The sequence below is a fragment of the Procambarus clarkii genome, chromosome 16 (genome assembly GCF_040958095.1).
Source record: "Procambarus clarkii isolate CNS0578487 chromosome 16, FALCON_Pclarkii_2.0, whole genome shotgun sequence".
Classification (NCBI taxonomy): domain Eukaryota; kingdom Metazoa; phylum Arthropoda; class Malacostraca; order Decapoda; family Cambaridae; genus Procambarus; species Procambarus clarkii.
This window is the reverse complement of record NC_091165.1, coordinates 25775769-25797930: the sequence shown is the minus strand read 5'-3', so window position 1 is coordinate 25797930 and position 22162 is coordinate 25775769. Positions and strand designations below refer to the sequence as shown.

At 46.9% G+C, this 22162-nt stretch overlaps 1 protein-coding gene across 3 annotated transcripts in view; it reads left to right on the top strand.

Moving 5' to 3' along the window:
• The window catches only part of LOC123759970 (thrombospondin type-1 domain-containing protein 4), a 79424-nt gene that overhangs the window by 230 nt on the left and 57032 nt on the right, over window positions 1-22162 (top strand). Inside the window, exon 2 of one of the 3 annotated variants that reach the window (XM_069325339.1) lies at window positions 836-877. The exons of the other annotated variants lie outside the window; for them this stretch is intronic. The gene's annotated coding sequence lies outside the window, so the exon portion shown is untranslated. The remainder of the gene's footprint in view (window positions 1-835; window positions 878-22162) is intronic. 3 annotated transcript variants of the gene reach the window in all.

Sequence of the window (22162 nt, the reverse complement as noted above, 5' to 3'; positions counted from 1 at the left end):
TGTAGTTTCAGGTAGTCATTCTGTAGTTTCAGGCATTCATTCTGTAGTTCCAGGAGTCATTCTGGATCTATTTTGTAAGTGGCGCGTTGAGTTTTTATGAAAAGGGGTGTTTGTAATGGGGTGTATTGACCTGTTTTTGTAATAGTGTGTTGAGCTTTGGTGTGTCTTTGATTGAAAAACTTTTGTTGTGTTGGCCCGAGTCTATTGTTTTGGTCATGGGGGAGGTCAGGTGACTTCCAAGTGTCTTTTTGTTTTTAAGTTGATGTGTGTTTTAAGTTAATGGTGTATGAGCCTGAGAGGCCTCCTGTCGTGTTGTGTGTGTGTGTGTGTGTGTGTGTGTGTGTGTGTGTGTGTGTGTGTGTGTGTGTGTGTGTGTGGGGTCAACCCTCATGCTGTCTCGTGGACACAAATCAAGATTATTATTTTATTGTAAATATGTTGCACAGTTTTCGCTGTTGTGTATCGCAATGTTCTGAAATACTCTTTAATATGTAGATTATTGTGATATACTTTGCTATTCTTTGTGTGAATTATTCTTATACAATGCTACTCATGTATAATGAGATATACTAACTCACTATACACTAATTTGAATAAATATATATATATATATATATATATATATATATATATATATATATATATATATATATATATATATATATATATATATATATATATGTATATTCTTGTAATATATAGCTAAGACAACTTTGCTGAGTATATGTCTGTCTTGATGTTTCTCTGCTGCCTTATTGTCTTGATGTCTTCATCATGTGATGATGTAGTGTTGGCTGTAGAACGATTCATCATATAATGATCATTTTCCCAACAGCACGACAGCTCGTTCATTAGGCCTACTAGCAAGCCTGTAGACGTAAGTCGTTTTTCATCCTTAAATCTCTTTTATATCGCACTCCCTTATTGCTTTGTCTTGCCCCCTTAAGCGCTCCCCGTGACGAGACGATAGTGTGTCATAAATCGCTGTGTGTGTCAGTTTTTACTTTGTCCCTCTAATCTAACATTCACTGTATACAGGTCCGTGAGTATATCCTGTTTGATTGGCGTGTTTGTCTTGTTTATTCACACTGATTATTTACGGCGTCGTTGGTAGAACAGCGGACGCGTGACGACAGTTATTTTTATGATATTATTATAATAATATAATTAATAATTATTACTCTTCGCTGGGTCATGAAGGAAGCGGGCCTCGGGTGAAAAAGGGCTGTGACGATCTCTGTCTGCAACCCGTAGGTACGGGACCGGGTCGTCCACCTCCTGGGGCCTCCAGGCTGTGCTTCAGGAGGCTGGGGTCGTTCTTGCCCCTTGCTGGGGTGGTTCTTCTCCGGCCCCGACCACGGCGGTCTCCGGGTCAGGAGTCCCTGTGCCTTCTTGTACCAACTTCGAGGTCAACTCCGGAGCTGGAGCCCCTCGGGGTAGTTCAATGCCTCAACCTCGTTCTGACAGTTCCTGCGACGGCGCTGGAACCAATCGTATTGGCGTTTGCCTTTCCATTGGAAACTTTCGACGCCGTGGAGAGTGAGGGGGGGAGGGGAGACCTGCTGCATGGGTGACAGCTTCTCCCCAGTATCAAACTACTCTGACTTTGCGCCCTGGTGAGGCCACTCCAAACCGACAACCAGAGAGCAACTCCATAGTCTCCTGAGACTGATGGATGCCTACTACTACTGTCTTAGTACTGAGGTGGTGTAGTATCTTGGTAATCCTAGAAGCTCTTGCAGTTTCTGGACCGTAGAAGCTTCTTGTGGGTTGTAACGACTTCTTGTACGAAGAACTAATTTTTTTTTACGATCCATCCTTCTCTCTAGAGCAAAATTAGAACAAAAGATTAAGTTTGAGAAATACATCTTGAGTGTTTGACTAATACATCTGACGCCTGACTGTCAGAGGAAGTTTTAACTCGGTGTAATAAAAGCTGTATTTTATCTAATCTATATTATTGTGAGTTTATGCTTAGTTAGACTTTAGTAAGGTTTTGGTTGTCTTTATTTAGTTAATGTTTATAATACTTGCTGGAGTTCCACGCGGTACATCTCCAGTCATGGGGTCTAACAGTCAGATATTGGTGCCAGTCATTGTGGAACTACTATCTTGACCTCTCCTGGCACCACCACCACCACCATTCCTGGCACCACCACCACCACCATTCCTGGCACCACCACCACCACCATTCCTGGCACCACCACCACCACCATTCCTGGCACCACCACCACCACCACCATTCCTGGCACCACCACCATTCCTGGCACCACCACCACCACCATTCCTGGCACCACCACCACCACCATTCCTGGCACCACCACCACCACCATTCCTGGCACCACCACCACCACCACCATTCCTGGCACCACCACCATTCCTGGCACCACCACCACCACCATTCCTGGCACCACCACCACCTCCATTCCTGGCACCACCACCACCACCATTCCTGGCACCACCACCATTCCTGGCACCACCACCACCACCATTCCTGGCACCACCACCACCACCATTCCTGGCACCACCACCACCACCATTCCTGGCACCACCACCACCACCATTCCTGGCACCACCACCACCACCATTCCTGTCACCACCACCATTCCTGTCACCACCACCACCATTCCTGTCACCACCACCACCATTCCTGGCACCACCACCACCATTCCTGGCACCACCACCAAGCCACCTAGCAGCACCGCCAAGCCTTCTGGCACCACCACGAACCTCTTAATCACCACCAAGCCCCCCCTTTGGCACAGCCAGCACCTCCCCTGCCCCCTACCATTACTGTGCCCCCCCCCCATCATCCCTCCTCACCATTACCTCCATTGGTATCACCTCCCCCTCGACACTACCTGCTCCTCCAGCATCAGTCTCTCACCCTCGACCCATCGCTGCCTTGGCACCTCCACGGCACCGCCTCTCTTCAGCCCATCCACCTGTTGTGGTAGTACTTATAGTAACGATGAGGACCGTAGTACATATACCGACGTACGACGAAATTAGAAAGTAGAAATCTGAACTATTGAGTTGGACAAACCGGAAAACTTATGTTTTTACTTGTGTTGCTTTGACAAACTAAACTAACCTAACCTTCCTAGGCCTAATACACGATATCTGAGGCCTAATATAGTACATATTTGTACTATGCTAGACCTTGGAATATATAAGTTTGTATTTTAGCTTCATTTATTTTAAAAGAAGCCCTTACTAGTCAGTATACTACTATCTAAAAGCTAAGAACGTACGAATTCTGACTATTAACGATAGTCACAATAGGTACTATCTAAATAGGAGGATGGATTGGGGTCTTCCCCCCTACCCCCCCTGAACCGTGTCTCTCCCCCGGCACTCTATTCAAGAAGTAGATAAGAGTGCTCACTCTATTCAGAAAGAACGTCTTCGCCATAAAATGGAATGAATTAGGAAATCGAGTCAAACTCAGTACACAGAGAAACAATGGGTAGAGTTTCTTTCACCCTATACCCCTGTTACCAAGCAGTAAAATAGGTACCTGGGTGTTAATCAGCTGTCACGGGCTGCTTCCTGGGGGTGGAGGCCTGATCGAGGACCGGGCCGCGGGGACACTAAAGCCCCGAAATCATCTCAAGATAACCTCAAGGAGACTGAGACGAAAATATGACAAGAAACATGTGTGGGGTAATCTGAAATATTGATAACGATGAGGCAGGACTTAAGGAGCTGAACCCAGCAAGATTATACAGACGAGGGCCATCCTCCTTCCCCCTCTACCTGGCACCCTCAGGCACTCACCACCTTCATCACTGGCACCCACCACTAAACACGGCCGGTATCACAGGCCGGCTCTGTTGTGGCATTGTTCTCGGAGACCCTAATCTGGCGGCTGGCGACGGGAACAACCCAACTACTTTGATCACCCGGTAGTCTCGGACTCTCCCGACCAGCGATAGACTCTTGTCGCCAAGTTTCCGCAACAAATAAGCTAATCCCACATCAAAGAGAACGATGTAACGGAATGATTCCATCGCCTGTGTAGGGGAATGTTGTGAGGTGTTGGCACCCCGTTACCTGTGTGCCAAGCTGGCTTACTACACATTGTTGTCGATAACTCGTTGTTTGGGCCCTGTATGATGTTAATAATTGAGGTGATTTTGGCGGTGAAATCACCGTTGTTGGTGATTTTGTACTCCCCGCCGGATGGTTGCTGAATGTTGGGGTACTCATATTGGTGGTGGTACAATGGTGGTGTGGTGGTACACTGTGGTGTAGCAGAGTGTGTGTGTGTATAAATCGGCCGTAATGTTAAACATGCCATAAATTTGAATGCTTATCGTCTCCATGTAAATACTTTGATCCGCCAGGATTGTACATGTATGTAAATGGGCTTCAAGGCTGCTAAACCTGGCTGTGGTATTGACCCTTTGTGTCGGGCACCGGTCCCTGAACCCCTTGTGTCGTGCACCGGTCTCTGACCCCTTGTGTCACTCGCTGATTGAACCCCCCCTTGTGTCACACACTAATATATTGACCTCTTGTGCCTTACACTAATACATTACTCCTTGTAATGTATTAGTACATTACTCCTTACTAATACACCTTGTGTCATATACATATACATTGACCCCCCCCCCCTTGTCATACATGGTTGATATCTAGAGTTTAGAACTAATACTTATCTTGCTTGACCTTCACCTGATTTAGTGAACCTTTTTGTGACCTTAAACTAACATTCCACTTCACCTGTCAGACTGGTTGCTAGATCACCGACGGCAAATGCTACTCATTGATGTTCTTTCTTTAACACTGTGTTAATGTTCTACAGGTGTTTGCAGGCTCATTTTAACACTTGTGGTGTTGTGTATTAGTGTAGTGGTATAGTGGTGGTGTGTAGTTGTGATGTGCACGGACCTTGTTGATTGTAGGTGTGAGCGTTGTGCTATGATGTAGTGGTGTGGTGTACTGTGGTATGGTGTGAGGATATTGTGTGGTGGTAGTGGTGGTGGTGGTTACCTTGAGGTGCTTCCGGGCCTTAGCGCCCCTGCGGCCCGGTCGTCGACCAGGCCTCCTGATGGTGGTAGTGGTGGTGGTAGTAGACTAACAGCTTACTATCCTGCTAGCCTCGCTAAGTGTCGCGTTCCGCCACTCCCACTGGACTCTCGCTCCAGGAATGGTATCATGGATTTGCTCCTCGTGACACTTATTCCAGAATATATGAGACGGGGGCGCTGGAAAAGGTTAGGTATTCATGCTACTTTGCATTTTTTCGCTATTACTTAAATCACATGTTTATCGTGATAAACTATCATGATAAACTATCTATAATTGGCTTTCCATTATCACAAATTTGTATTACACACACACACATATGTACACATGCACTAAATATGATCCACCAGTGATTAAGGGGATAACAAACAGGGAAATAACGAGAAAACTAAGTTAATTTAATTCAATGTGTGGGAGTTCTATTAAAATAAGGCAAAAATCCTAGTTATGGATGATTTCCTCAACCAAGAAATTGAATGGGAAGCAAGAAATCCTCCATGGGAATAAATGTGTAGAGCCACTAAGCTAGTGGAGACCATGTATGGAAACATCCTGATACAACATGTCAGAGAGATAACTAGGTTCAACTAGGTGATGTTTGTTTAAGAATAGGTATTATCTTCACCCAGAATGAGGTAGGTATGGAGACGATAGACTGCCAGATACTTATAGATGCTGGGGACGCCTGAATCGTCGGGAATATGTGTAGTTGTGATGTGTGATCTCGGATCTATAAAATACGAGGCCGTCGATACAGAAGGGCGAGGAAAGTAGAGGATGGGTACACAGACCTTCCCACCTCACACAGGACTCGAACTTACGACCTCTCGCTTGTCAAAGACACAACTAACCACTGCACTTTTGGACCTAAATATATTCCAGTTCATAGTATTGTGTTCGTATGACTCGGGTTGAATGTGACAACATTAATGATTATGCTCTTTATATGGGAACTTTACAGCGTCTGATGCAGGTTAAAATACTCAAAGATTTTTATTAAGGGATTTTTAACATTTTATTCAACTTTTCCAAGATCGGATAACTTAGGCTTTCCTGCTTAGAAGCGTCTCTCGCTCTGAATATCGAGGAGGTTGTAACCTGTGCCAGCCAGTATATATATTTGTCCAGGTGGATAGAAGTGGTGGATGGTGGTAGTGGAGTCAGTGGTGATAGACGCGCCTTAAAGGTGCAAGTGAAAGACTTCAACAAGCGTGAATTAAATCATGTTCTAACAAATATCACCAACCTAAACTAGAACACGAACTAGTGGATATAAACTAAATAAGTTTAGTCAATAAATAGGTAAATAAGAGCCTCTGAAATGGGGTTACAAATGTGTGGAATGAGTTACCAACAACCCCATAAAACCCCAGCACCCCACACACACACACACACATACTGTAGTGACCGGATATGGGCGGCAGCTTCCTTGTATGGGCCAGTAGGAGCTGCCTCTCATGGGTTACCTTAGGTTAGCGTCGCTTACGTTACCTTAGTTTACTTTAACCTGCCTTAATTTACATATTTAACTCATTAAAATTAATTTCTCATTTGTGCAGTTTAATATATAAGTATATTTGCAGTGTGTGTGTGTGTGTGTGTGTGTGTGTGTGTGTGTGTGTGTGTGTGTGTGTGTGTGTGTGTGTGTGTGTGTGTGACCTTACCCCGGTGGTGCGCGTCTGGGGTGGTGTTGGTATTGCACACCAGAACTCACTATCGGTGACACTTATGCAAATCAAGAATGGAGCAGGACCTGGGACTGACCCCAGAGGCACGCCGCTTGCTGCATCTAGCAGCAGCAGCTTGCTGAGGCGTTTCCGTCGCAGAACCAGAAGTTGTTAGCGTCCAGGGAGCCAATTTTCCAGTCGTCTTGGCATACTTCCACCTATTTCTTGCACTTTATTAAGATCAAGTATTTGAAGGAGTATCTCTGTAATGATTACATTACAAAACTAACATTTCAGGCGTTACAAGAGCAAGTCAGTGAGCCTGGAATGTCCGTGGGCACGATGTGCAGTACCTGTGGTGCCCAGATAGTCGTATATTGTATCCGGGCAGTCCTGGGTATTGATGAGACCGAAGGGCACCATGTTTATTCATACCCAGGCCAGGAACTGAGGCACAAGGAGCATATTAAGGGTTGTAAGTCCTGGTTGGACGCCTCAACAAGCCAGAGGGTTCTATCGGCATATTGGCCTTAGTCTGCCTATTGGAGTCTAGGAATGTGAGAGTGAATGTAAGAATATTCGTAATGATGGGAGTGTTGGCAGATGTAGAAGCAGGAAGAGCAGGTAACAGGCTGTAACAGGTAACAGGCAGTAACAGGTAACAGGCAGTAACAGGTAACAGGCAGTAACAGGTAACAGGCAGTAACAGGTAACAGGCAGTAACAGGTAACAGGTTGTAACAGGTAACAGGCAGTAACAGGTAACAGGCAGTAACAGGTAACAGGCAGTAACAGGTAACAGGCTGTAACAGGTAACAGGAAGCAGTAGTAACAGAGGCAGGTGTTGATAATTTTACTTCACCAATTGCACCCAAACCAAATATAACTTCCCGTGGAAGTAAGTCTCACAGGACTGTAGTGATTCTCCCGGAGCCAGTCATTATAACTGAAACTCTGCGCCTGTTGGTTAACTCTGCCGCCCTGTTATTTATATAGAGAATAGGTAGAAGACAGTAAATGAGCCAAAGCGATGGACTAAGTGAGGGGGGTGGCTTGCCTAACGTTGGTTGACAGACAGACTGACTGATGGTGTGGGTGGGAGAGACTGACGGTGGCCGGGAACTTCCTGGGCGGTTGGGTAGTTTTTTAGGAGGCTGATTGGCTGGGTGAATGATGTGGGAGCCTGGCTGGCAGACAGCTGCTTGAATGGGCACGCGGCTTGCTAAATAGCTGGGTGCCGGGGCACGTGGCTTGGCGCGCAGCTGGGCACGTGGTTTGGCGCGCAACTGGGCACGTGGTTTGGCGCGCAGCTGGGCACGTGGTTTGGCGCGCAGCTGGGCACGTGGCCTGACAGACAGGTGGGCCGCAGGGCACCTTTACATGTAAACAAAGTGAGCCGGGAAGGTGTCTACTGCAAAGCCCTAATTGGCCACAGCCCGATGACGTCCAGGACGCCTGAAGCACGTGCTTAATGGATTTTAAATTACCTGTTTTGGAAACATAATGACGCTTGCTCAGAGGGATTTGGGGCGTAATTTACACATAAATGAATCACTAGGCCGACCATAGCGTCGCAGCGTTAAGGGTGATTGGTTCAGTGAGCTGTTTAGAGACACGCAGACGAGACCTGTTTATGGAGGACTTCCTTCTTTGTTGACTGTCTCCAGAATTTGTTTTCATCTCGCCAGTGTTCCCACCACGTGTGTGCGCGCGTGTGTGCGTACGCGCATGTTTCCTACCTTGAGGTGATTTCTCGGGGCTCAGCGACCCCGCGGCCTGGTCGACTGGTTGCTGGACTGGTCAACCAGGCTGGTTGGACGCGGCTGCTCGCAGCCTGACGTACGAGTCACAGCCTAGTTGATCAGGTATCCTATACTTGTTTGATTGCGGACATTACATTGACAATTTGAATTTTATAATTTCTCTTGATAGACATCTGTTTGAGGTGTCCCGCTCAGCGAGGAGGCGCAGTTCGTATAATGGAACCGTATGATGCGCATCTCGGCTTGAATGTGTAAACAGATTCCAATACCTTGGTCTTAAGACGCCAGAGTCTGGCCATGTTTTATACAGACTGTCGTCAGTGTAGAGAGAGCCTTAGCGCTCTGTGGCAGGCAATTCTGCACATGTCAGAATCGTTACAGTGTCCAGACGATTTACGAACTAAATCGTTGTCAACTATCAAATATTGCCTTTACCAATATACAATATATTGTAATACATGGAATACATTGCATGTATTAGTTGACTATTCTGCACCTCGGCTTTTTTGTGCTTGAGAAAATGCTTCAAAAGTTGGAGAAAATGCTAAATGAAGAAATGAGGATTATCTTGATGTCTCTGTTCCACGAATATATTTAATATGAGGAAGTTGATATTGCAAATGATATTAATACTGTTGCTGATATTAATGCTGCAATTTGTTTAAAGCTGCTTGGACCAGCTCGTCTTAACCTTTGCATAAAAGTTCTCTTCACATTTTTTTTATGGAAGCTCAATATTTTCTAAAATGAATTAATGAAACTGAAACTGAACTTTGAATCTGAGATTGATTGTTAGTACCTGGGAGGGACAGCCGTGGGAGACTACCCCCACTCCCAGGAGGGTATGGGGGTCCACTACCACTCCCAGGGTACAACTACCACGGTACGGGGTACTCACCCAGATTGGGTACGGGATGCATAATAATAACCTAAATAGAGATGTTAGAGATTTTCAAATGCAGAGTTATGAGGATTGGACCAGGAGTGAGACGACTAGTGGAGCATTATACGCTGAAGGACCAACACATTCTTCAGTCAGAGAAGGATAAAGACCTGGGAGTTGACATAACCCCAAATATGATGCCAGAAGTCCACATTAGCAGAGTAGCAACAGCTGCATGACTCATACTGGCCAACGTCCGTGTGTCCTTCAGAAACTTGGACAATTGGGCTTTCCAGGACCTATATACAACGAAGGTGAGACCCACTCTTGAATATGCAGCCCCAGCATGGAACCCTCACCTGAAAAAAGGACAAAGAGAAACTAGAAAAGGTCCAGATATTTATAACAAGACTCGATTTTGAGCTGAAGGGATTGCGCTATGAAGACAGACTGAGAAAATTGGACCTTGCCACACAGGAGGAAAGGTAAGTAAGGGAGACATGATAACAACATATAAGATTCTGAGCAGAACGAGGGGGTTATAGATGGAAACTCGAGAGGCAAGAACTTTTTCAGTGCCAGAGCTGCCAATATGTGGAACAGGTTAGATGTAGAAGACGCTGATTCGCTAATTCGATTCAACATTTTAAATGTAAATATGATAAAAGTGTGAGAAATGAGTCATTACATTACTCTAAGAACGCTTGGAAGGCGGGGCCAGGAGCCTAGCTCGAACCTGCAAGCACACACACACACACACACACACACACACACACACACACACACACACACACACACACACACACACACACACACACACACACACATATTAGGAATTAGCACATTAGGAATTAGAATGCATTAGGAAGTGATGTGGTGGAGGCTGACTCCATACACAGTTTCAAATGTAGATATGATAGAGCCCAATAGGCTCAGGAATCTGTACACCAGTTGATTGACGGTTGAGAGGCGGGACCAAAGAGCCAGAGCTCAACCCCCGCAAGCACAATTAGGTGAGTACAATTAGGTGAGTACACACACACACACACACACACACACACACACACACACACACACACACACACACACACACACACACACACACACACACGCACACACACACACACCCTCTCCCTCTTCTCGCTTGGATGCTTGTGATGCTGTAGAGACAGACAGCAACAGTCTCTCACCAGCAACAAAGAAGACCATGAAAGGTCTAGTTTAAGTTGAGACATAAAGTGTACGGGTCCGCACTATACAACACGCGTTAGTGTTGAGTCTTCGACAATTTATGAAACCTTAGGAGAGAGACTAATTAGAAGCCGACAGAGCGACTTTCCACGATCCGGGAACGTCTTGAACCTGAACAAGACAGGTTCAAGACCCGGGATTAAGTGGATCGCACGACCCGTGCACTAATGAGGCGAAACTTGAGAAATCTTTGTAATAAAATATAACTCCTCTGGCTGTGTCTGACCTCTGACCTCAAAAGGTCGAACAGTCAAGAGGGTCAATTAGTTAAGACGGTGTGTGTGTGTGGGGGGGGGGGGGCTGGTAGCCAGGTCATTGATGTGATGTTGTGATGTTTAACTTCTGTTTGGATCGTCACAACATTGGTGGTGTCTCGCTCCCCTCTAATTCATCGACCGATATTGTTGACTCTATTGGTTCTTATCGTCTCATATCGTAGCGGTAGCTACGATATGTCTTTTGACTTACGATATAGTTGAAATTTTGTCTTGCAATTCAGTTGAAACTTTCTGATACACTTGTATGGGTAGTGGCTATGGGTAGTGGCTATGGGTAGTGGTATAGTGTAAGGAAACAGGAATAGAAATAGATGGGAGCTTCACGCGCGACTATCCCTAGGATTGAGTTCTTGGGCCCTGACTCTTAACAAAGGTAAGTACTGGCACAGGCAACTTCTGACTTATGTTAGCAGTCTTAGAGCATTCCCTACGCCAATTTACCCTGGAACACGGCCCGCCAAGCGGTTTACAACCGGGGGGTGTAAATGAAGATGGCGAGACTAGATATGAGCATCTTGAACGATCACTTGGTGGTATACACAGGTGAGACATAAGCTAATGACGGAAGGAGGAGGAGCAGAGGAGGGTGTGAAGGTCTCACATGTCTCCTCCCACCAGCCACACTCTCTATGGAAATAAACATGACAATTCTATCTTTACGTTGATACATGGAGCTGGGTGTGGCACGATGCTCCACGCCTACACCCCCCTATCCCCGCCCCCATCTTTCTTTCTCACACACACACACACACACACACACACACACACACACACACACACACACACACACACACACACACACACACACACACACACACACACACACACACACACCTATGTTTATCTTTATCAGATATAGAAACACCTGTGTCTCACCTGAAGAAACACACAATGAAGCTGGTGACACAGATGAGGCAGGACCAGAGGACACGGGTGGAAGCTGGTGACACAGATGAGGCAGGACCAGAGGACACGGGTGGAAGCTGGAGACACAGATGAGGCAGGACCAGAGGACACGGGTGGAAGCTGGAGACACAGATGAGGCAGGACCAGAGGACACGGGTGGAAGCTGGAGACACAGATGAGGCAGGACCAGAGGACACGGGTGGAAGCTGGAGACACCCAGTAAACACATGTGGGTTAGTTACAACTAGCCGCGATCATACCCAATGTTTCATGAGACTAACACGCCACCAAGTTACAACATTTGATCGTTAAAACAACAATTTAAGTCCAGTAACATGTCGAATCAGTGAAGGATAAACGGCAGTTATAATGATGTAAACACTCCCTGCTCCACACCTCATTCCTCGGTGTCAATTGGCTGCCTCGCCCACACCGGCGCCACACCTACACCGGCGCCACACCTACACCATACCTACACCAGCGCCACACCGACCAAAACATCTCTATAATTATCAAAATATTTGTAATATTGACCAGACGCGAGCAGGAGAAGCCTCGCTTGTATTACCTGACTTTGTGACATCCTGGCCAGGCACTTGCCTCATACACCTGGCTCATACACCTGGCTCATACACCTACCTCATACACCTGGCTTGTACACTTGGCTCATAGCAAAATCTTGATTTACGTGCCTGGAGCGGGACATGCCCTATGCCCCTGCAGCTGGGCAGGAAATTATGCTCTACCCTACATGGAGCGTGGTAGTAATTTTTGACTAATGTGAGACTTGTAAGTGCTAAAGTGAGTCTGAAAGTGATAAATGTCTCCCTTCCTCTAATTAAACTTAGTCAACAAGTGGAATGGTATCTTGACTTTGCACAAACTTGCTGAAGACTCTCAAGTTGATGCAAAGTTGACTAAACTTATCGTTAACGAGACATTAAGAGACAGCAACTTAGAATGCTGTATGGAAGTGTTAGTTGTTGATAGAATTTAAATTCAGTATTCTATAAAAAAAAAAGGAATTAACTTCATGACTTGTTTGTGAGGTTTTTGCTCTGTGAAAATAAACTGTTTTTCGTGTTGTTTGTTTAGTTTACTGAGTTATGTGTTGGAAGGTAAAGTGGGACACAGGTTTAGAACGTGTACTCAACTAGTTGTGCTTGCGGGGGTTGAGCTTTGGCTCTTTGGTCCCGTCTCTCAACTCTCAATCTACTGGTGTACAGGTTCCTGAGCCTAGTGGGCTCTATCATATCTACATTTGAGACTGTGTATGGAGTCAGCCTCCATCACATCACTGTGTGTGTGTGTGTGTGTGTGTGTGTGTGTGTGTGTGTGTGTGTGTGTGCCTCCACCACATCACTGACTAGTGCATTCCATTTATTAACCACTTTGACACTGAAAAAGTTCTTTCTAACGTCTCTGTGGCTCATGTGGGTACTAAGTTTCCACCTGTGTCCCCTTGTTCGTGTTCCACCCGTGCTGAAGAGTTTGTCTTTGTCCACCCTGTCAATTCCCCTGAGAATTTTGTAGGTGGTTATCATGGTTATCCTGCTCGACACCTGTTACACAGTTACCAATCCTGCTCCACACCAGTTACACAGTTGCCAATCCTGCTCCACACCAGTTACACAGTTACCAATCCTGCTGCACACCAGTTACACAGTTGCCAATCCTGCTCCACACCAGTTACACAGTTACCAATCCTGCTGCACACCAGTTACACAGTTGCCAATCCTGCTCCACACCAGTTACACAGTTGCCAATCCTGCTGCACACCAGTTACACAGTTACCAATCCTGCTGCACACCAGTTACACAGTTACCAATCCTGCTCCACACCAGTTACACAGTTACCAATCCTGCTCCACACCAGTTACACAGTTACCAATCCTGCTCCACACCAGTTACACAGTTACCAATCCTGCTCCACACCAGTTACACAGTTACCAATCCTGCTCCACACCAGTTACACAGTTGCCAATCCTGCTGCACACCAGTTACACAGTTACCAATCCTGCTCCACACCAGTTACACAGTTACCAATCCTGCTCCACACCAGTTACACAGTTGCCAATCCTGCTGCACACCAGTTACACAGTTACCAATCCTGCTCCACACCAGTTACACAGTTGCTAATCCTGCTCCACACCAGTTACACAGTTACCAATCCTGCTGCACACCAGTTACACAGTTACCAATCCTGCTGCACACCTCCATCCAGCTGGGCGACAACTTAAGTCACGTGCAGCTGCACTTACAGTAAACAAACTTTGTGGAGACTAAGATTTCTGGTAGCACTTCATTTAAAAAAAAAAATGTTTATTTAGGTAAGGTACATACATACAATAAATTTTTACAAAGATTGGTTGACTTATAGGTAGAGCTAGTACATACAATGCCTAAAGCCACTATTACGCAAAGCGTTTCGGGCATGAAATTTTGAATGAAGTACTTACATATTTCTTGAACACCGTTGGTAGAGTTACTTCTGAATTCTGCAATTTTTTGCACATTCGATTATGTAGTGGCGCAAAACATGTGAATACTTATGATTATAGAATTTACATTTAGTCAAGTCTACATCAGTAGTTAGTGGACACTCCCAGAGGTAATTGTAGCGGAGCCTAAGCCATTGTGGCCTTAACTTGCTAGAATGGTTAACATACCAGTAATCCGTTGTCAGCGATATATTCCCTCAGAGCGGATAAATGGCATGTTAAATGTCTCACACAGTGGTATAGCACTGTGTACAGATAAAGAGCTCAAATGCCTTACAGGCTTGGCAACTGGCGGATATCTCTAGTGATGAACACATTCACATCCAATGTTGTCAAAGAGAAAACATTCTTTTAAACATTATTGACGAGTGGAGTTGTTGGGAGACGCGCTTCCACCACTGGTTGTGGAAGAGGAACCAGGAAACACTGTGTGTAGGCTGGGGCTCTGGGGTCAGATTCACGAACCAGTTACACAAGTACTTACGAACCTGTACATCTTTCCTCAATCTTTGACTGGCTTTGGTTACATTTATTAAACAGTTTACAAGCATGAAAACTTGCCAATCAACTGTTGTTATTGTTATAAACAGCCTGCCTGCTGCTTCGGAGCTCATCAACTGTTTAATAATTGTAAAGGAAGCCGCCAAAGATTGAGAAAAGATGTACAGGTTCGTAAGTGCTTGCGTAACTGCTTCGTGAATCTGGCCCCTGATCGACAAACTGTGCCTGTATGATCCTGATAAACTGTTTTGTCAACACTGTCTCTCTCTTAATCTTCCTCGTCGCCACTATCTCCTCCCCTCATCCAAACACCTGCCTCTTCTCCCTCAGACACCTGCCTCTCTCTCCCCCTCACCCAAACACTTGCCTCTCCTCTCCCTCAGACACCTGCCTCTCTCTCCCCCTCACCCAAACACCTGCCTCTTCTCCCTCAGACACCTGCCTCTCTCTCCCCCTCACCCAAACACCTGCCTCTTCTCCCTCAGACACCTGCCTCTCTCTCCCCCTCATCCAAACACCTGCCTCTTCTCCCTCAGACACCTGCCTCTCTCTCCCCCTCACCCAAACACCTGCCTCTCCTCTCCCTCAGACACCTGCCTCTCTCTCCCCCTCACCCAAACACCTGCCTCTTCTCCCTCAGACACCTGCCTCTCTCTCCCCCTCACCCAAACACCTGCCTCTTCTCCCTCAGACACCTGCCTCTCTCTCCCCCTCATCCAAACACCTGCCTCTTCTCCCTCAGACACCTGCCTCTCTCTCCCCCTCACCCAAACACCTGCCTCTCCTCTCCCTCAGACACCTGCCTCTCTCTCCCCCTCACCCAGACACCTGCCTCTTCTCCCTCAGACACCTGCCTCTCTCTCCCCCTCACCCAAACACCTGCCCCTCCTAAATATAAAAAAGCATCTCCCCCAAGCTGGCTTTTATCACCTTTAACAATAGTTGTAAGAGATGCCTTTCTTCATTTGGTCAAGTTAAAGAATCTCCTTAAAGCTTTGTTTATTTTTTGCAGAATATCATTCTTGTGCTAGTTGGAGTGGCAGGTGTTTGGTGGTGTTGGAGTGGCAGGTGTTTGGTGGTGTTGGAGTGGCAGGTGTTTGGTGGTGTTGGAGTGGCAGGTGTTTGGTGGTGTTGGAGTGGCAGGTGTTTGGTGGTGTTGGAGTGGCAGGTGTTTGGTGGTGGAGGAGTGGCAGGTGTTTGGTGGTGTTGGAGTGGCAGGTGTTTGGTGGTGTTGGAGTGGCAGGTGTTTGGTGGTGTTGGAGTGGCAGGTGTTTGGTGGTGTTGGAGTGGCAGGTGTTTTGTGGTGTTGGAGTGGCAGGTGTTTGGTGGTGTTGGAGTGGCAGGTGTTTGGTGGTGTTGGAGTGGCAGGTGTTTGGTGGTGTTGGAGTGGCAGGTGTTTGGTGGTGGAGGAGTGGCAGGTGTTGTTGGTGGAGGAGTGGCGGGTGTTGTTGGTGGAGGAGTGGCGGGTGTTTGGTGGTGGTGTAATGGCGGGTGTTGTTGGTGGAGGAGTGGCGGGTGTTGTTGGTGGAGGAGTGGCGGGTGTTTGGTGGTGGTGTAATGGCGGGTGTTGTTGGTGGAGGAGTGGCGGGTGTTTGGTGGTGGTGTAATGGCGGGTGTTGTTGGTGGAGGAGTGGCGGGTGTTTGGTGGTGGTGTAATGGCGGGTGTTGGTGGTGGAGTGGCAGGTGTTGGTGGTGTTGGAGTGGCAGGTGTTGGTGAAGGCATCACCAACACACAATATCCTAACCGAGTGCAAGCTTCAGGGACCTTACACTGTGGTTTCCACTAAATATATATATTACTGGTTTACCGTAGTATACAGTAAACCAGTATATTAAAAGTCGCTCTTGCAAACTGTCACCTTAAAAGCTATACATATAACATAATTATAACACCGTATTCAACCACAGACTTTATAAAGTCAGCAGGTCTATAGCAGGTCCTCAACTTTATAAATGGCGGGTGCAGGCTGAGAGCTTTACCTCCTGCACCTGAAATATACTGTTACTGCTTCCCTAGAACACAATCCACCAGTCGTTCTCTAGCCAGGGACACCACGTGTTCCTCCAGTATAACTAGCATGTTAAACGATCCAACTGAGGCTGAAGTTCAGGAGTATGTGAGGGACCTACATATACTATGTAGGGGACCTACATACTGTGTAGGGGACCTACATACTATGTAGGGGACCTACATATACTATGTAGGGGACCTACATATACTATGTAGGGGACCTACATACTATATAGGGGACCTACATATACTATGTAGGGGACCTACATACTATGTAGGGGACCTACATACTGCTACAGCCATCAATGATGAGTTCGTTGTAAGATAAACAGAAAATTTCACGTTTCTACCTCATAGCCTAGTCGAGGACCGGGCCGCGGGGACACTAAAGCCCCGAAATCATCTCAAGATAACCTCAAGATATAAGATCGTTGGCAGCAGCGTTACAACACATGGTGTTGTAACAACCAAACCGCAGAGACTGTTGAAGACGAGGCTGTTCCTCCCGCCTGGCGTCTCCATGTAAACACTCTTGTAAGGGTTACATTGTGTCGCTGAATGGCGGGAAGAGTCGCCATCACCGCGCGGGAGATTGTGGACGAGCCCCGCGTCACGGCCCGGCAAGTCCTTCGTAATGCGGCCGTAATGGGATGCAAAGAACGGGAATTGGACGTGAAGGGTTGGAGTGCTTGGAGGATTTAAGTCTTTATGGGCGCTGCGACGAGGGCCGCAGAACCAAATTACTGCGTGTAGCAGCCAGAGGCGGGAGTGTGACCTGGGTTCGAGGCTTCAAGGTCAGGCAGCTCTACAACCCACACTTAAGGTTGTCAAAGAGAGAGAGAGAGAGAGAGAGAGAGAGAGAGAGAGAGAGAGAGAGAGAGAGAGAGAGAGAGAGCACTAAGCCACTGTACTGACTATATATCACTTGGAAGGGATATGAGGACAAGAAGCTGTGTTAATTAGGACTGAGTGAAGGAACCTACCACTTGGACCATCGGGGATCGAACGCCGACTTGCACGAAGCGAGGCCGTCGTTGTAACAACCAGTTCAAGTGATTCAAGCACACATTGTATTAATACCAAACATGTGCAGCCTCATGTTATCACAATGAGCATTTCAGGCGACCGTAAGCAGCGAACCACCTTGTTCGAGCGTCATCTACGCACTTAAATGCAATAAGTTACTTGCAGATTAAAAGTTATCACATTAAATAATCGATAACTGATAAGGCTGGGCTTGAGAGCTGGAGATCGACCTGAAGCACATATACGTAATCACACACACAATGGACTTGCTACCAGTTCTTGAGAGACACTCGACACACTTCTGAGTGTGTTTGTGAGACTTAAGTCTGTCTTCAAGGAAGATAAGTCACCAGCCACAAGCTTGAGTGATGGGTGACATTGTATCTTTCTTGGGTCTGAACTTGTGAGCAGGAGTTACGGCGCAGCTGCGCCTCACAGCTGTTATCGGTGCAGCTTCATCTCAGAGCTGTTATCGGTGCAGCGTATCAACTATCATTTTCATACTGTGTGGTTACAGAGATTAAATATTGAACACTATTGGTATCTTGAGAGATAAACAGAACTCTCTCTCTCTCTCTCTCTCTCTCTCTCTCTCTCTCTCTCTCTCTCTCTCTCTCTCTCTCTCTCTCTCTCTCTCTCTCTCTCTGCGCGAGCGAGTGACACACACACACACACACACACACACACAATGTGTGTGTGTGTAAATCACTGAGAAATTAACACGTAATAAATAATGTGGCAGTGTTTAACCACGAAGGAAAGTGAAACAAGAAATTACTTGAGCACTTTCGCGTTAACACATCATCATAAATATACATGTATGCCTATATGCATTGATACATACATTCATGTATATACATAATATATAAACCAGTAGCGTGTCAAAGCGAGCAGAGTTGCCATGTTGCGTAGTGTTGGCAACCCGCACACAGCCACACAGGGCTATCTAGACCAGTATAATCTTTTGTGAGTGATCTGCCGACATGACGGTGTGGAGGGCAGGTGTGTGTGGGGGCTTCAGGTGTGGTGTACTCGTGTCCAGCTCCCGTGTCCAGACCCCGTGTCCAGACCCTATGTCCAGGCCCGTGTCCAGCTTTCGCATTATAGCTGATTACAGCTGTCAGATGGCAGGTTATCGCCACGCTAAGTCCGATCTGATTGACAGGAGATTATTAAAGTGTGGGAAAGGAGCTGGTGGCAGGTGTATACTCACCTACTTGTGCTTGCGGGGGTTGAGCTTCGGCTCTTTGATCCCGCCTCTCAGCTGTCAATCAACTAATGGGGTTGTGGGTTGCCTTTTGTGTGGAGGAACATCTCGGTGGAACCCAGAGCCTACTGCTTTGTTTTTTTTTACTATTTGTGCCTTCTGGATCGAGTTCTTAGCTCTTGGACCCCGATTTCCTAAGCGTAGGTCGTTTAATATATAGACTCGATTTATTTCTCTCACCCATTACGGGCTATTCATGCCCGTGCCACCTCTCGGATGGATTAAATAGCCCCCCCCCCCCACCGCCCGCACGAACACAACCAAACACATTGAATTAAAACTTCATTCCACAAACATTCAACAGAATATAATCTTAAAACCCGAACCTCGCAATAGCGCGCTTAAACCCGTGTTCAATTTCCATGTAAATTATGCTCGTAATTGTTCTTTTAAGTCGTAAAAAGTATTGTGTGTCACCTTTTAGAAGCTGGGAATTGTTGGCGAAGATTGATGGATGCGCAGTCCTTCCATTGATGGGTGCTCAGTCCTTCCATTGATGGATGCGCAGTCCTTCCATTGATGGGTGCTCAGTCCTTCCATTGATGGGTGCTCAGTCCTTCCATTGATGGGTGCTCAGTCCTTCCATTATGTCTTGTTAATGCGCATCACTTTTCTTTTAGCATGTGGCTCTGTGTCATATGTGGTCATGTGTGGCGTTACTACCTCATAGTTAAGGTCTCTTCTACCCACAACATACCACTGACAGTTTTTATATATATATCCGAACCACATAGATGGTTGTGGTTGGGGAAGTGGTACATTCACCACGCTGTGGGTATGTGGGGAGGGGGGAGGATCAGGGTGGGTATGTGGGGGGGGCCTGAGGGTGGGTATGTGGGGGGGTTTCAGGGTGGGTTTGTGGGGGGGTTTGTGGGGGGGGGGGCTCAGGGTGAGTATGTGTGATCTTCAGCTGGATTACCTAAAGACATAATCACCCCCAAAGTTACACAGAGATGCCTCGGTTCACCGCAAACTATTGCACCAAATTCTCTCTCTTTCCCCCTACCCACTTTCCCTTACCCCCTACACACACACACACACACACACACACGCGCGCGCGCGCACACACACACGTACGTGCAGACTAGTGCACGCAAAAGCCTCTGAACTCTTACAAAAAAGCCTGACAAGGTAGCCTGCCTCCATGCTCCAGAATGGCCGCATTGAAGGTCACGTTAATAATATTAATGAACAAATATTAAAAAATCCACATGAGCCGTGATGAGGGTTCGAACCTGTGTGCTTGAGTGTTCCCAGACGCGCTCTGGTCAACTAGTCGCGACACAGTAAGCCAGGTATACCAGTGACGTCACGGCACTGTACATTTTCCACACTACAACAGATTGATTAATCCTTTTAACAGATGAGCAAAAATGTAGACTTTCATTTTATAACTCAAACAGAAATTGTAAACGTTACTCCCTTTTTTTTTTTACTAATTTTGTTAATCTCTTTGAAGACACACTAGTGCTCTCTCTCTCTCTCTCTCTCTCTCTCTCTCTCTCTCTCTCTCTCTCTCTCTCTCTCTCTCTCTCTCTCTCTCTCTCTCTCTCTCTCTCTCTCGTCACCGTCACACAAGAGGCCTACCCCACCGTCACACAAGAGGCCTACCTGACCGTCACAGAAGAGGCCCACCTCTCACTTGTCACACAAGAGGCCCACCTCTCGCTTGTCACAACGTCTTGCTCTCTAGTATCATTACATAAGTTACCATTCACGTCCCGGCTGACATATGATGCTCTACCAACGAATCAAATGTGCTGATCCGCACATGGTTGCATCTTCGTCTTGTTTGTAGTGTTGCAGCTTCTTAAAGTGGTTGTCATGTGTCACGGGTCATGTGTCATGTGTCATGTGTCACGCGTCATGTGTCACGCGTCATGTGTCATGTGTCATGTGTATTATAATGGGCACAGGTTTTAACACACAATCATAGCAAGTTCTTAGCAAGGGATGCACCTGTAGGGGTCCTCATTGTTAATCTATAAAACCCTAATTTGTATCAAAGGGGATAGAGAGAGAGAGAGAAAGAGAGACAGAGAGAAAGAGAGACAGAGAGAAAGGGAGGGAAAGAGAAGGATTTTTTGGGGGTCGTTGGTAAATGGGTTTATGTAGAGTGGGCCCAAGACCTCACCACATGGTAATTCCCCCATTGATGTTCGTATTTACATAATGGTGGTGTTCGGGTGTTCGGAGAGAGAGAGAGAGAGAGTATGACGAACAAGCAAGGAAGAGTTAGAGAGAGAAAACACTTCCTGAACAACTGTTGCCAGTTGCCATTGGTTGCCAAAACAAACAGGAATGTTGCCATGCGTTGAATTCTTATATTGTTTAATGTTCTTATGAGTGTGGGGGGGGGAGGGGGGAGGGGGTGGCAGTCATAACGGGTCGGTCGCTAGCTGGTCGAGTGGTGATTACACTGATTTGGAGACTGGCTGGCTGGCTGGCTGAGTGGTTGGCTGGCTGGCTGGTTGGCTGAGTGGTTGGCTGGCTGGCTGGCTGGCTGGCTGAGTGGTTGGCTGGCTGGCTGGTTGGCTGAGTGGTTGGCTGGCTGGCTGGTTGGCTGAGTGGTTGGCTGGCTGGCTGGCTGAGTGGTTGGCTGGCTGGCTGGTTGGCTGAGTGGTTGGCTGGCTGGCTGGTTGGCTGAGTGGTTGGCTGGCTGGCTGGTTGGCTGAGTGGTTGGCTGGCTGGCTGACTGACTGACTGGCGAGACACGTGACTTACTGGCTGACAGGAGAGGGGGGGGGAGACCTGCTACGCCGGCTGTCATTATATAACACGGAACAATTTTATCTCCACCATGTTGGAGACAATAATACACAATTGTGATACATGGTGGAATGGCTGCATTTGTCACCCCCCCCCCCCCCTCACAGCGTCTGTGTCTCCCACAGTCACTCTCTCCTTCTTTATCACCTCTCTCTCTCCATCCCTTCTTCACCTTGACTTTGATATTTCCGTATTCTCTCTCTCTCTCTGGAACTCCCTTGCACCCTTCGTGGGACACGTGTGTTTACGACTCTGCCGCTGCTCTAGCGCTCCAAGACTTGTCATTACTAGTTGAGTCATTTAGAGT